We start from the raw sequence: 15463 nt of genomic DNA, 5'->3' as shown, positions 1-15463 counted from the left end.
GAGGCTGGGGATTCTGTGGCCAGTAATTCACCTCCCCAAAGCCTGTCCACCGTTTACAAGACACAAGTGTGATAGAAAACTCTCCACTTGCCTGGATGAGTGCAGCTCCAACAATACTCAAGAAGTGCAACACCATCCAGGATAAAGCAGCCTGCTTGATCAGCACCTCATCCACCATCTTAAACATTAACGCCCACTATCTATCTTATCTTGGTCTAATTTATCTTTAGTAACTCTAGTTTGACTCAGGTAGTTGCTTCAAACTGCTTTATTTACGCTTTATGCACTATATACATGATGAGCTACTAGTTAGACAGATCTCTCATGAGTACAGACTATTCCAACTGCTCTACCGAGTATCTGGCACATGACTGCTGATGTCAGCATTACATCATGAGATACATCACTAACTCATTACCATAACTATTAACCCATTATACTACAGATATCATAATGATGCAGAGTTCTACTGGCTGTTGTGACTCCAGACTGCCTAATTTGGACATGTATTTATAGTAATGAGTTAGTGATGTATTTCATGATGTAACGGTGACGTCAACAGTCATTTGCCAGACATTCGGTAGAGCATATGGAATAGTCTGTACTAATGAGAGATATACCTACCTAGTGTAGCTCATCATGTATATAGTGTAAGTAGAGCAGTTTGAAGTAACTACCTGAGTCAGACCAGAATTAATCAAAATTAGATAGACCATGCAACAGCATTGAAAATAATAGTGTTACCTCACATGTTTCCAGTTCATGCAGGGTACCCTGCATAGCCAGCCTTCTCAAGAGGATGTGCTGCATGGGCCACACTAGAAGCAACTGGCAGCACAGTACAGCATGCACCGCCAGGAGGATGCAAAGCTTCCGTACCAAATTTATGCTCTGGATATTCAGTTTCTTATATTATTCTGATTCAATCAAAGGGTATGAAAAATCCTTTTACTGTCACCATGCTGAATAAGTATATGCCTCAAAGGTCAATTGATTGCTGTGTCTGATATTGTCCTCACACAATATCCACAATGTCCAAATCCCCCTCCTAATCCAGGGAATGTGTCACTAATTAAAGTATGCCGCTACAATCACATTTAACACTGACGAACTTGACACAGAACAGGAATCAAGCCTGCTATGTTCCTGGCCGAAATGGCTGAGTTCTACAAGTGGTGGTTCGTTCACCAATTACTGAAAGGTATCCAATCGCTCCTTTCAGACTGTCTTTGCCTCTTTCTCTAATGAACTGTATGGCATTGCAGGGTGGGAGCTGTGCAACTAGATGCACAGGCCAGTGAAACCAAGGTACCATGAGTAGGTCACTTCAATTTTGCAGTGTGCACCATGTCCTTTTGGGGTAATGAATAGTGCTTCTTGAACCACAGCCAAAGTAAATTCAGCTGACATTGTCGGACAGTTTATTTTTAGATCCCTCTCATGTCAACTTCAAGCAGATCATAAATTTGCTTCTCTGAATCCACTGAATTCCAATGCAGGTTCATATCCACTCTATCATTGCCTCTATGCAGTTATTAAGAGCTTTTTGTTTGACTTGAAGTTTTATTATTTAGCAGGGTCTCTTTGAGGTCAGTGAGAACATTACTATCTCTTCCCTTCCACCCTATATGAAAAACCTCTCTATAATTCATTGAACGGCAACTGGGAATCAATTCTTCTACAGGCTCCCACATATCTGATTCCACCAGAAATACAGTGCATTGAGAATTTTTTATTTATCAGGAAGTATATCTATATTGTTAGTAGCAGTGACAATTTACACTTACATAGCACTCCAGTGCATTGCAGCACTCATAAATAAAGGATATGACCTGAGCAAAGATTAAGCCCAGTGACCAAAGACTAGATCAAAAGGTAGATTTTGAAGGAGAAACATGAGAGTAATAAGGCCATGAGGTCTAAGGGTAGAGTTTCAGAATGCATATTCAAATGCCATAACCTGCCAACTGCGCCACTAACCTCAGGCACTGCTCAATTCACCACATCCCCATCACTCACCTGCCAAAAATCTCTATCAATCATGGCTCATGCTTCATATTCACTGTTTCACCATACCACCGCACACTTAGCATTGTTGTAAGCCTCACAACTACATCTCACAGCTTGCATCCACATCCAGTTAGTTATTCAACTGGACTCATTGATACACCTTCCTCTCTCTTGCAGGACAAGATGGTGGACAACTACCGACAATAGCAGCTAACTGGCAGGACAAAGGCATGGCTGGATATCCTCATCCTGATGGAAGAAAAGGTACATACCATCTTTGGAGCTGCCAATTTTGAGGCTGTGGCCAAAGGCAGGGCTAAAGCCATGGAGGTGAAGTTATGCTCATACCTAATCCTCCTCCTCACATTCCAATTCCCCCTCATCACACAACCTCTTAACCTCTTCTATTTCCCAGCTGCACATGGTGTAAGCATGCAATCTTACTTTTCCCCCCTCCCTCACCACAACCCTACCCTTGTGCCTTTCGGTTTTCAGACCCTGGAACTGCAACTTGGCCAGGCAAGAAAAGAGGAAAAGTAGATTGATGATGATGAAACTCCATCTTTCAGTCTCACTCACAGCCACCAGCTTAGACACTAGCAATAGGGGAGCATAGAGGCAGGCTCTGAATAGGACACAAGTGGTCTTCAGCAGGAGGCCCCAGCTTACTGGAGGATGATATCATATGCCGTGTTTTCAGATGAGACTTTCAATGGGGTGACATAAGGAAAAGGTTGATGGGTAGGCACATAGAAATGCTTAGTGCATTGGTGGGCCAAACTTATACGTGGATTTGTGCAGAGCTTGGAGCCCATCCTTTCCTGTATGGAAATGGTTGCCATCTCCATTAGCACACTTGTGGACCAAGCCATGATACATTGCCCAAAGATGATGTCTCCGCTCCCTTACAACACAAACCAAAGTGACCCAGCATGTGCTACACTGGAAGCTCAGACTGAAATCAAACAAATGCAGCTTGCTATCATGCACGTTCAGACTGCTGCCATCATGGCAGTGGATACCAATTTTAAAAATATTTTCAGAGTCCTGCAGAAGTCCAGCAATTAGTTTTCCAATGCACTGCTAGCTGAGGTGCTGCCCAGGGGGAATGAAAGTGGTTCCATGCAGCAAGAACCTGCAGGCCCCTTAGAATGAGGTTCCCACCACTGCATACCGCCATTGCCCTTCCTGTTCCCTGTCAGCCAACCAACCCTGACATCTGCTGCCCATGCCAAGTTGGTGTTTTCTATGGCCCAGAGCTGTGTGAGTTCACCTTGCAGCTTTCTCCCTGTGAAAATCAGGAGCCTTCCACCAGCTACACTGCAGCTATTGGGGTAGTACTGTCTAGAAGCACTAGGCCAGGCAAAGGCATTGAGAAGGCAGACACTAAGGGAATGCATTATGGTGATGAGTTGACTTTTGCATAGCATTTTGGATGGTGTGTTTGATAAAATTGGTTTGGAATGTTTTGTGGTGGCTGTTATTTCAGTATTGTGGAAGATTCTGTGAGAGTCAGTAACAGAGGGATGGTAAGGTGTGAGACTATTGTTGAATGGGGAATTGAAGTTAAGTTTACCAATTCTGCAAACAGATCAGCCAATTATGGACAGCCTGGCTCGAAAATATGTGTTGGCTGCCTTTCTCCCTTTCTCCTCTCCCTCTTCTTTGTCCTACTTTTCCTTATCCTCTTCCCTCTCCTTTTCCTCCTCTTCCTCCTTCCCCTCCTCTTGAGTTGCTACAGGCCTAAATAAAGAATCAGAAGCAGAACAAGTCAATACACTTCTTTACTTGATTGGGGTAATTGCAGACAACATCATTGCATGACAAGCTATTGATGAGTCATCTGCCAAATTTGATGATGTTTTAAAATCCTTTGACGTTTATTGCAACCTGAGATCCAATAAAATATTGGCGAGAGCTAAATTTAATAAGAGAGTCTAACTGCTCAGGGAACCTGTTAATTTCTTCATAAATGATCTCTACAGGATGGCAGAGGGATGTGAATATGGAGATTTAAAGTCTGAGCTCATCCAAGACAGAATCATGGTGGGTGTTACAGGTGATTCACTCTCTGACCCCTACAAGCTAAAGATGATCTTACCCTAGACAAGGCAATCCAGCTAGTTAGACTGTCTAAGCTATGTGAACAACACAGGACCATCCTAAGGGGAGAGAACACTACCTGGGGCAGAAACTAACCCTCAGTCCACCATATCAGGTCACAGAAATGCAGGGACCATCCAAATCAAGGAAAGCAATTCCTGAACTGCCCAGCAGAGCGACTTTGCCAGTGCTGTGGTTCGAAGCACCTCACAGGAAAGATCAGTGTCCTGCGAGCACCTCACAATGCTTCCACTGCAACTGACATGGATACTTTGGCAAACTGCAAGTAAAACCCCAGCACTGCACAGATAGCCAATGGTAATCCATGAGGTCGAGACCTTAAACCCTGAAGGCACACAGCCACGCTTCTTGGGTGACATCAAAAAATGCGGCTCTTCATTTTGGAATCCAAACTTCCTGGTAAATGGTCATCTAAGAAATTTTAAATTAGATTCAGGTGCCAGTGTGACAGTCCTGTCAGACAAGGTACCATGACTCCAAGGCCTTTGGATTCGAACAACCGACACTTCACTTTATGGAGCAGGAGGAGTCCAACTCACAGGCATTAGCTTGATCCTTCAACCACTGAGGTATGGCAACAAACAGATCTTTAGCTGATGTATGTTGTCCAGAATCAGCCTTTCTCACTTTTGAGTAGGAATACCTTACCACCAGACGGCAGAAGATGTCAAGGCTACCACAGTCATTAGCCGGTCAGAACAGAACAGAACAGTCCTCAAACACTAAAGAGTATTCAGAATCTGATCTCACCTGTGTTCTTTTTGAGCAGCAGGTTTGTCTATCATCATTCCATGTCCGGGAAAGTCCCCAGTGGTCAGACCAACCTACTGCACATGAGATTACCATAGCACCTCTAGTGGAGGTGGTACCAGAGAAGGATCAACAATCTGAGGAGCCTCTACCTTCAACTACAATGATGGTATAGTCAGTAGACACACCAACCACTGTGCACAGACAGCAACTTCCAGCCAGCATGCTGGAACATCAAGGGATGCTGGAACCTCATAGCAGTCATGCACTATCAACAAAAAACAGACGTGAGCATGCTACTCAATCTTCTTGCCACAGGAACACCTGATTTCAGCCTCAGAGAACTTCTAAACACCCAAATGTAAAAGAAGAAGAAAGGTACTGCCAAGCAGACGAATACCATCATCATCCACCCCGCAAGAAACAATCAAGAGTAACAACAACCATGCATTGCCAAACCAACCAGGCATGGTTTAACATCAAGGGCAAAATTTTCCCCCCGTGGGGGGTGGGGGGGCGGGAGCGGGTGGATTCCTGATCGGCACTCCTGGCCAGGGGCACGCCGCCATTTTATGTGGCGTGATGTCTGCCAGGAAGTGCTGTTCCCTCCCTGTGCAGGTTGAGGGGGGATTCCCTCAGCCGAGAGTGCGCTCTTTCGCGCATGCATGCAAAACAGCGCACAGATCTCCCTGAGACTAAATACTGCCTCAGGGAGGTCGGCTCAGATTTTCAACTTCTAATAAAGGATTTTAAAAATTTTCCCTGCCATGTCCCCTCATGTGACACTGTCACATGAGTTGGGACATGTCCATAACTTTTATTTAAAACTTTCATTAAAATTTAAATACCCTCATGAAACCTCATCCTGCCAGTGGATGAGGTTTCATGCTTTTTCAAAGCCTGGCTGGGCTCCTGGCTTGCCTGCCAACCTTAAGGTTGGACGGGCAGGTCCATTAATGAGCTGAATTGATTTTCTAATGGCCTTAATAGGCCGTTGACAGGTCGGCGGGCGCGCATCTGATTTGGTTGCGCCCCCGCCGACCTGAAAATGGAAATTACATCGTGAGTTCCACCCGACGTCACCCCGTGTCATTTTACAGGTCAGTGAGCGGCCCCCGCTTGCCGACCGGAAGATCCTGCCCCAAGCAATGGAAGAAATGGATGAAACCTTGCCCGGATGCTAGTCCAACCTCCAAATCAACAACAAGAACCAGAATCAACAGAGCCTACCACTCACGCGACAGAATGGCAAGAGAGATGTGGAAAGGTTATAAAGCCTCCAGACCACATGAACCTCTAACTTCAAGGACTTGAAGGGGGGAGGTGGAATAGTGAGAATGTTGTTAGTGTTAATACTGTAATAGCAATAATGTTAGAATATCATTAAGGTTGTAACAATAAGGTAAATGCACAAGACTTATGACAGTGTAAGACTTTAATAAGCTATTAGTAACTCTATATACATGGGATAAAGACTTAGGGGGAGTTATAGTAGTAGGGTCTGCTATATACAGGGTTAATGTAGGACTGAGTGTAGTACTGCCCAGACAGTGATATAAGAGGGCCCATGACTCAGAGTCGGGGTCAGTCTAGATATGAAGAGAGATGTGTAAACCTCCTGGGGCAGAATTTTTCACTGAGCAGGCGGGAGCACGCCCAACCCACTCAAGCATAAAATAGCATGTGATGACGTGGGTTACCATCCCAACGTCATTGAGCACTCACGCGATATTCAGTCGGCGGGCGCACTCAGGAATCAGAGCCGTGCCGCCATTGATTATGAGGCCAGTTAAGGCCATTAAAAAGGCAATTAAGCTGGATTTTACATTGCCTGTGTGAATTCACACTCATCGCATGGGCAAAACGAGCAGGTGGGCAGATGACAATTTGCTAAACCTCATTCAAGGGCGGGATACAAAGTGTCAGCAGCATTGCCAGTGTGAGTAGTGAGGAGTTTTGAAGATAGTTTGCTACTGATTGCTTATTGGTATTTGGCAGCTTCATCTCTGTTCAGGGCTTCATTGTTAGCATTTCATTTCAGAACTTATTGGTGCCTCCAAGGCTCCGGAGGATTCAGACCATGTGAATCCTTCCAGGTATCAGACAACCGTCCGGTCCCCTGGTAATGAGGATTGTGGTCTCTGCTAGTGGCAGATCCTCTGAGGCGGAAGAGAGGAGCAGAAGGGAGAGGAAGCCAGGTGTCCCAATACATCCTCCAGGGGAGGGATCTGTGGGAGAAGAGGCACAGGCACAAGGGGTGCAGGGCCAGCAGGGAGTCCAAGGCGGAAAGGATCACAGAAGACACCACTATCCTGCTGCCAGAGTTTACAGGCGGCGATGTAGCTACCTCAATATGTCTGCAATGCAATGCTGAAGGAGGCTCTACCTCTCAAGGGAGACCGTGAACTCCATTTGACAGATGATTGGGCCTGAGATTATCCCCGACAGTGTGGGTGGACACCCCATGCCTGTGGCTCTGAAAGTCACAATGGCCCTCACCTTTTATGCTCCCAGCTCTTTCCAGGGCTCATTGGGGGATCTGTGTGGAGTGTCCCAATCAGCTGTCCATAGTTGCATTAAGCTGATGACAGAAGCTCTGTTCAGATGGGTACTGACCTTAACTTTTTACGCTACGGACGAGGCCAGCCAGGCTGAGTGAACCAGAGGCTTTGCAGCAATTGCTGTGTTCCTCCACATCCAGGGTACCATCGACTGCACGCATGTGGCCATCAAGATGCCAGCGGGTCAGCTGTGTCAACAGGAAAGGATGCCACTTCATGAACGTGCAGATAGAGTATGATCACAGGATGCATATTCTGCAAGTCTGTGCAAGGTACCCTGGCAGCTCCCATGACACTTACACCCTGAGATACTCCCAGGTGCCGTGGCACTTCAGGCTCCAGCATGACTAGATGGATGGCTGTTGGGTGACAAGGGCTATCTGTTGAAGAGGTGACTTATGACACCTCTCTGCCACCCAAGAACATAGGCAGAGCAGCATTACAATAGGAATCATGCCTCCACAAGGGCGGTGGTAGAGACCACCATAGGTCTTCCTAAGATGAGCTCCCGATGCCTGGACCATTCAGGGGGTGCACTACAATACCCCCCAGAGCGGGTGTCACTAATAGTGGATGCATGCTGCGCTGTCCACAATCTGGCAAGGGGGTACCCACTGGAGGAAGAGGATCTTGATGCAGCTGCGCAGGCCACAGATGATGAATGAAGTAGTGAATCAGAAGAGGAGCATGGTGAGGAGAACGCAGAGGGTGTGGACAGACCTATATTCTCCAGGGAGGCAGGGACACCAAGGACATCTTGATGCAACACTCCTTCAGCTAGGCCACCAAAGATCTGTTTCCACCTCATGCCAGGGCTGCCACCTCCATCCTGGATGTCTGAAATGACCCTTTCATTTGCACCCGAAGTCCACTCAATGCCTGTGCAATAAAGTATCGAGCCACTCACGTGCAGCATTACATTCTGGCGTATCCTGCACCTGAAAGAAAAAAGATGAAGCATGCTCGGGCCATCAGAACCAAAGCAAATTTAATGTTATTGTCACATTGAATGCTTAATGACATTACCATTACTGGTGGTCATGTCCACACCTGCAGACATATAAACCAAACAAAATTTTTTCAAAAACACCCATGAACTGTCCCTCTTGTGCTCATGGTGCCTTTAACTTACATCTCCGAGTGCTACGTCTTGATGCCCCCCCTCCGCACTGGCCCTCATGAAGAATCTGCTGTCTTGTTGGCCTTGGTGGCCGTCCTCTGGCCAGTAGAACCTGTGTTGGCCCTGCCTGGGAGTGAGTGGCCAGTGTCACAGCTGGCATCTCCCCAGTCATTGCAGCCTCATCAGATGTGATGGTCACTGGTGGAGGAGCTGCTGCCATCATCCAGAGCTCCCTGAGAGGAACAGCTCATGTGTCAATGTAAGGTCACTTGGACCTCCCTGGTCACCATTAATGGACGAGCACCTAGCTGGGATACAGGGTACCTCACCCATCTCACACACTGGCACTGACTACCTGAGGTCATTGCCTGTGTGAGGGCTTGCAGGTCCTGATTCTGTTCCTGGAGCTGCCTCTCCATGAGAGTCTCCACTCCCTCAATGGAGGAAGTAGTGCGCTCAGCCATGAGGGTCAACACAGTGCCCGTGCTCCACATGGACTCCTCCATAATGGAGACCATGGCACGCAGAACCTTATGGATCTCAGCCAGATCCTCCCCCACATCCCACTGGATATCCTGCATCAGCTGCCTAATGGACGACTCCAGAGGCTCATAATCTGCCTTCAACTAAGCATCATCTTGGTCCCCAGCAGTCCTCAGGCTGCCAGCGCCCTGGGCACTCTCTGCCTCCGCCTGCATCTCAAACGAGTGTGCAGTGGCCTCATCGATGTGCACCGACATTCTTGCTGCCAATCTAATGCCTACCAAGGTGCTGGTATCTGTACTGGTGCCTGGTTCAGAGTGCGAGTGTGACGCAGGTGCCGATGAAGCCCACGTGCGGTCCTCTGGCATCAGGGGTGGCCCTTTGGGGTCCAGAAATTGAGTGCATGCTGGCAAATCTAAGAGAGAACAAGGACATGTCATTAGTTAAAGTCATCACACTGTCACTGTGCAGGCCAGGCACCCTGTGAGACAGTGGAGATCTGGATCATGGTGCTATCATCTTTCAGGACTCCAGGTTTGAGGCTCCCATCAATGAAGGGACTACACTAGAATGGTTGCACAATCCGAAACACTCACCCCTGTGCACAGCACTCTTACCTTTGTCTGGCACCCCCACCTCTCCACGCCTGGTTGCATGTGGAGCATGCTGGCTGTCCAACTCAAGGACATCTTGCTCGAACCTGGTCAGCAGCAGCAGAGTGAGCGGGCCTCTCCTGTACGTCACCTCTCTGGTTGGTTATGGCTCGTCTTCTGCTGAAAGGACAGAGAAGCATTGTTAAGTCCACTTTCTACCTGCAGCGCCATTGCAGCCTAGCCAACCCCTGCTGAGGAATAGCTCACAGGGTACATCTGAGTCGCGGCCCTTGAGCCACAACGCACTCAGTCCAAGCAGCCAGGACTCACCCCATTGGCCAGCTCCAGAGTCATTGACCTTTGGCACTCAGACTCTAGCAACCCTGAGGTCCATAGGTGGGCCTTAAGACTTCTGCACAATGACCCATGCCAACGGACTCACCCTTCCTGAGCACAGCCCATCACTGAATCTCCACTGACACTTCATCCATGTGTGCCACACCACATCATGGCTGTCAACCAGCGCTGCAACCTCCTCCCATGTGCTCTTTTTGAGGTGCGGTGGCCTGCTCCTCCCATCTCTGAGGACAAGGATGTCCCTCCTGGCAGCCACCTCCTTCAGGCAGACCATGAGGCAGTCGTCCAAAAGGTGAGGGGTCAAGTGCCCACTTGACCTGCTCTCCCGCCTGCCGTGTCCAGCTGCACTTGACTCCATAACTTCAATATTGACAACGCAGAGGAAATGTTCTTCCATGGCCCTTCAAGAAGCTGCTTGTGCTGTTTTTAACCGGCCGCTGGGCCATCTCCCAGCCGACCCCAGGCCCGCCTATTGTGCCCACCCAGTGACCTGAAAATTCTCCCCTAGGACGGTGTCAGCTTCATACTGTACCCTCAGTGGAACTCTGAAGAGTCATACAGACTCAAAGCATTAACTCTGTTTCTTTCTCCACAGATGCTGTCAGACCTGCTGAGTTTTTCCAGCATTTTCTATTTTTATTTCAGATTTCTAGCATCTGCAATATTTTGCTTTTATCATACTGGTATGAATTTGTTGGGCCAAATGGCCTGTTTGTGTTACTATGTAATATTGCGTAATTATATGCAGTTTCTTATTTAAGCTAAATGGCTGGTGTTAGTTTCATCCATGTCAAGCTGCAGAACGCTTTGGCTTATTAACAACTTATTCAGATAGCCTTTAGTAACTGCAAAGCTCACACTACACCAATACTTAATTTGCAGCCACAGTGGCAATATCAGCTGAGAAACATTAAGCCATGTGTCTTCTGTGTTTCCTTCTCATAATGATCTCCTGCTGCAGGGTTTTCATATTTTCTTTTCTGAATCTCTGCATGCCATGAACTTTCCATACTTACTCTCTGAATGTCCTCATGCATATGGTCTTCATTTTGTACTGTGCATGTGGTTTAACATATATTTAGTTGCCTCTCTCTACAATAAATCTACCTTATCTTTCTGTTACCAATCCCTGTAAATTAGTGTCCATCAGCCTCCAACAAACGTTACCTTTATCTGCATTCAAATAACCACTGAGGAGCTGTTCATTGCTGAATCACACTAAGGTCAGCCCAGACGTGTATCAGCAGTTGCAGTTCCTATTTACTTCTCCTGTTCTTTTTCTGTATCATTATCTTGTAACAGTTTGAGTTATTAATTGTTCCTTCCTGGTTTGCTCCAACAGAAGCCAACTGTACACAGCTAATAGGAGAGATGCTCTTTAAAGTTATAAATAAATGCAAATTGTGGAGAGAATGAGGTATTTGCAAAGATTCTGAAGTTACACTGAACAGTAGTCTGCTCATCTGAAATTCCTCTCTCTGCTATTTTACTGGAATCATTAATGCATTCAAAATAGATAGGTTTCTTGAACAAAAATAGCAGAGCCAACATCTGAAGAATGTACTGATGCTTGCTACATTAGTATCTCTGTGTATTTAGGCACCAACGAGTCTTTACAACACTTTCATGTTATTTGGGATGTTCCTGTCAAAAAAATTAATCGACAATTCGACATAAATTTTCAGAGTGCCTGCTTCCCACATCTGTAACCCAGGTTTAAACCCAGCTCAGACTAAAGGTAGAAGTTCTCCCTATTTGCTGTTAAATTGTAAGGAGAGCTCTAATATCCATCTCATTCCTTTTTGGTACAAAAACAAAAATAGCTGGAAAAGCCCAGCAGGTCTGACAGCATCTGTGGAGAGGAAGACAGAGTTAACATTAAGTCCGTATAACTCTTCATCAGAACTAAAGAGAAATAGAAAAGAGTTTAAGGGGAGTGGGACAGGTGGAGCTGGATAGAGGGCCAATGATAGGTGGAGGCAAAGGAGAGATTGCCAAAGATATATTAGACAAAAGGACAAAGGGGCGTTGACGGTGGTGATATTAGCTAAAGGATGTGATAATTCATTTTTGGAGTGTTTGATGGAACATTGTAGAAGGAGCTTTATTCTGCATCTAAATAACATTAGTATCCCACAGCATAATCTCAGGGACAAAGTGTCTTTTCAAAAACAAGTAGGGATAAGGTAGGAAATTATAGTTAGTTTTATGTCAATATTTGATAAACTGCTAAGTGCTAATCTCGGCCTGTCTGTTTGATTTTAAATATATGCGCAGCACATCGGGTAGGGTGGGGGCTGGTGGGGGAAGCAGACAGATTAACATTTTACCAGCTCCCAACCAACCATCGTCACTTCCGAATTTTCTTAAAATTGATGGCAGTCATAGGAAGTGTCTATTCTAATATGGCCAACAATATTCAAGTGACGCAGTAACAATGGGAAAATACCACAGGGCATATTTTCTGTCATTACCATTGTAACCAACACGGGATGCAAGACACATTATTTTATTACTTGCCTCCAGTATTGTTATGGCAGGCAGAGGGGGATTTGAAATTTAAATCTGTCCTATTGGGTATATAGGTGCTATGGAATATTCAATTGCGCTCTTAAAGCCTGATATTTAGAAGATTAACAACTGCCTTCCTCTTCAGCTGCCCCCATGGAGTTTTGATCCAAGACAGAGAACTATGAAAAGTTAGAGCCATTCTCACTATAGGGCTGAGAATATTTTGGGGAAACCTGATGGAGGACTTCAAGATTATGAAGTGCTATGATAGGATCCATAATTATAGATTGTTTCCATGATAGAAATGAGAGATGCAAATTGAAGACAATCTAAAAATGAATTAACAGGAAGATAGAAAAGGTGAATTTACACAGAGGGTGGTGGGACTGTAAAATTACTTGCTACCATGATCAATATAAGCATCTCTATTTTGATTTAAATCACACTGTCTTTTTCTGCTTGCACAATAATGTGCAACACTAGTACAGTACCTTCTTGTGATCTGCACTAGACATTTGTATCTTCCATATGAATGTGTCTTCAATCTCTCCAAAAGCGGATGGAGCAAGCATTTAGTGAGAGACCGATACAAAACAATAACTGCTTTGCCTTACAGTAAAGTGAATAAACAAAACAGCAGTTGTGATCAGGTTTATTTAATTAAATCAGTAAAACTTATCTATGCATAATAATGCAAAATAAAGAATGCACCACAGTCTACCATACCAGCAAATCATAGAACTTGTCTAATTTTCACAGGTTCTATGATGGATGTGCGATACACTCTGCCAAATTACTGCCCAGGTGGTGAGGCGAAAATCATCCCTATTTGTCATTTTGAGACCAGTATCACTAACAATATGCTTCTTTATTTTTATTGAAAGTAAGTCAGCACTATGGTAAACAGAATGTGAAACGACTGATATTGAGATACAAATGTGTTGCAGAGCTGGACATGATTAAAGGTGAAAGTCAGTAGCCTCTGTTGTAACTCTTTTCTCTGTTGACCACCTACTTTGACCAACATTTGATTCTTTGTTGCCAAATTACACATAAAGTAACTCATAAATGACCTTTCAGCGCAAAGCTTTTCTTTCATCCTCAAGCTTTGTGTTTCAAGAATGTCTCATGGGAAACTACTGTACTGAAGAGAGATGAAAAATACACACACCAGTGTGCATCAATCAGATTCATATGTACAGTCAAGATGAGGCACTTATACACACTCATTACACTAAGCCAATAATCATTCCCAGCTCAAGTAGAACATAGGTTAGAGAGAGATTACAGCTTCATCTTTAACTGACCATTGAGTCATTTGAGTTTTCCTTTTGCATTGAACATGCTAAGCCTCTCACTGTTCCTGTGAAGGACCAACAGAAGTAACTAGCAGTAATAAGGAAAGGGAGCAGAACAAGCGTAAAGGACAATTTCAGGGGCCTGCTGCTCTTCAGATGATGTGTGGTGCTCTGTGCATTGTAATTCCCTAAACCTCAGGTAATAATTTATTGTCACATGTAAGTTATGGGCTTTAATTAAGAAACTGGGGTAGTTTTGTACACTAAGTTCATAAAACATTGGTGGGAGCAGGGGAAATTGGTCTGCACACCTTTCTGAGAATAGGTAGGCTTTAAGTGGTGAGGGCTCAGGAGAAGACCAGGTGATCAAAGAGGTCTCAGGAGAAGCCTGGCCATCAAAGGAGGCCATAGAAGGTTGGTGACTCCATGCTACGGGCCGCTGGGGCTAAGGTATCCTTTGGAGCAGTAGTATTTTGCTCGGCATGGCTGAAGAGCTGAAGCTTGTGAGTTGGTGCAGGAGTGCAGACTTCCAAATCCAGGTGAACTGAATCTTGGGAGATGACTTTGAAACCCAGTGAGGTGACATCATTGAGCTGGAGCAACTTTTGGAGAGAATTCCAAGGCGAGATATTCGAAGGTGAGGAGTGGAATCCCTCGTGAGTTTCAATAAGATTCATTGACTCACAGCATTATTGACATCTGGGTGGGTAAATCTGTCTCGGTCACATTTGTCATTTATTATGCAGTGTAGTGTGTTCAACCGCAGTTTGCATGTTATTTCATATGTACTACTTATCAACCCTGAATGTTAGCGTATTAGACTGATATTGTAAAGTTTCATCTTTCTGACCTACTATGGTATAGTTTTTTTTGTTTGTTCAAAACCCATGAAATCTCATGGCTTTATTCTCTTAGCAAGTGTCTTGAATCTCAAACTTTGTCTACTTTAAGCAAAACATTGTTGGTCCCTAACCAGACCTTACCAAATCATTGGGGATCTGACCCAGGATCATAACAAATTTGATGCCTATCGCTTTAAATATTGCTGTTAGGGGAGGCTTCTGTGCTGTTGAATGCCTCATCAGCTGGGAGTGATCAGCATAGACATTCATAGCACAGGCAGAAATCTTGAAATTAATGTCCAATCAGCTAGAGCAGCTTTTGACATCATTATGGTGCCACTTCTAACCTTTCCAATACATGCATGGCATGCCCATGCTAGTATCCATACCAGCATAGGGCACTGTGTGAGCCAGACCAGAAATTTCCAGAAGCTCAGTTATGCAATTTTCTTGCCTCAGGAGTTCTATGGCACCTTTACCAGTGTACTGACCAATTTCATGCCCATAAATTTGAACCTTGAATAGCCCAATGTTGGCAGGTGAGGTCCCCACCTCATTGCAAATCAGCCAAAGAATTCCTATTTCCTGCTTTGCTTCATGCAGTTTGATGGATTATAGACCTGCAGAGCATGTAACCTATAATTTTAAAGAACGATACAGTTGCTTTGACCTGATTTAATTTGATGTGATCCTTCTGAGTCTGGCTGTGCAGAAAAGCATCTGCTGTCAAGTTTCCAGAGTTAAAGACTAAGTAAGGCTATATGTCCAACCTTGGGGCTCCCATCCCAGCTGATTGTGGGGCTGAGCCACAACA

At 45.2% G+C, this 15463-nt stretch overlaps 1 long non-coding RNA gene across 1 annotated transcript in view; it reads left to right on the top strand.

Moving 5' to 3' along the window:
- Positions 1–13577, top strand: part of LOC121282583 — a 72954-nt gene extending 59377 nt beyond the window's left edge. Inside the window, exons 3-4 of the long non-coding RNA XR_005944080.1 lie at positions 2188–2274; positions 13269–13577. This is a non-coding gene — a long non-coding RNA (uncharacterized LOC121282583). The remainder of the gene's footprint in view (positions 1–2187; positions 2275–13268) is intronic.
- The last annotated feature ends 1886 nt before the right edge of the window (positions 13578–15463 follow it).

This window comes from Carcharodon carcharias, chromosome 9, assembly GCF_017639515.1.
Source record: "Carcharodon carcharias isolate sCarCar2 chromosome 9, sCarCar2.pri, whole genome shotgun sequence".
Lineage (NCBI taxonomy): Eukaryota > Metazoa > Chordata > Chondrichthyes > Lamniformes > Lamnidae > Carcharodon > Carcharodon carcharias.
Note: the sequence above shows the minus strand (reverse complement) of the source record. Positions and strands in the feature narration are given on the sequence as shown.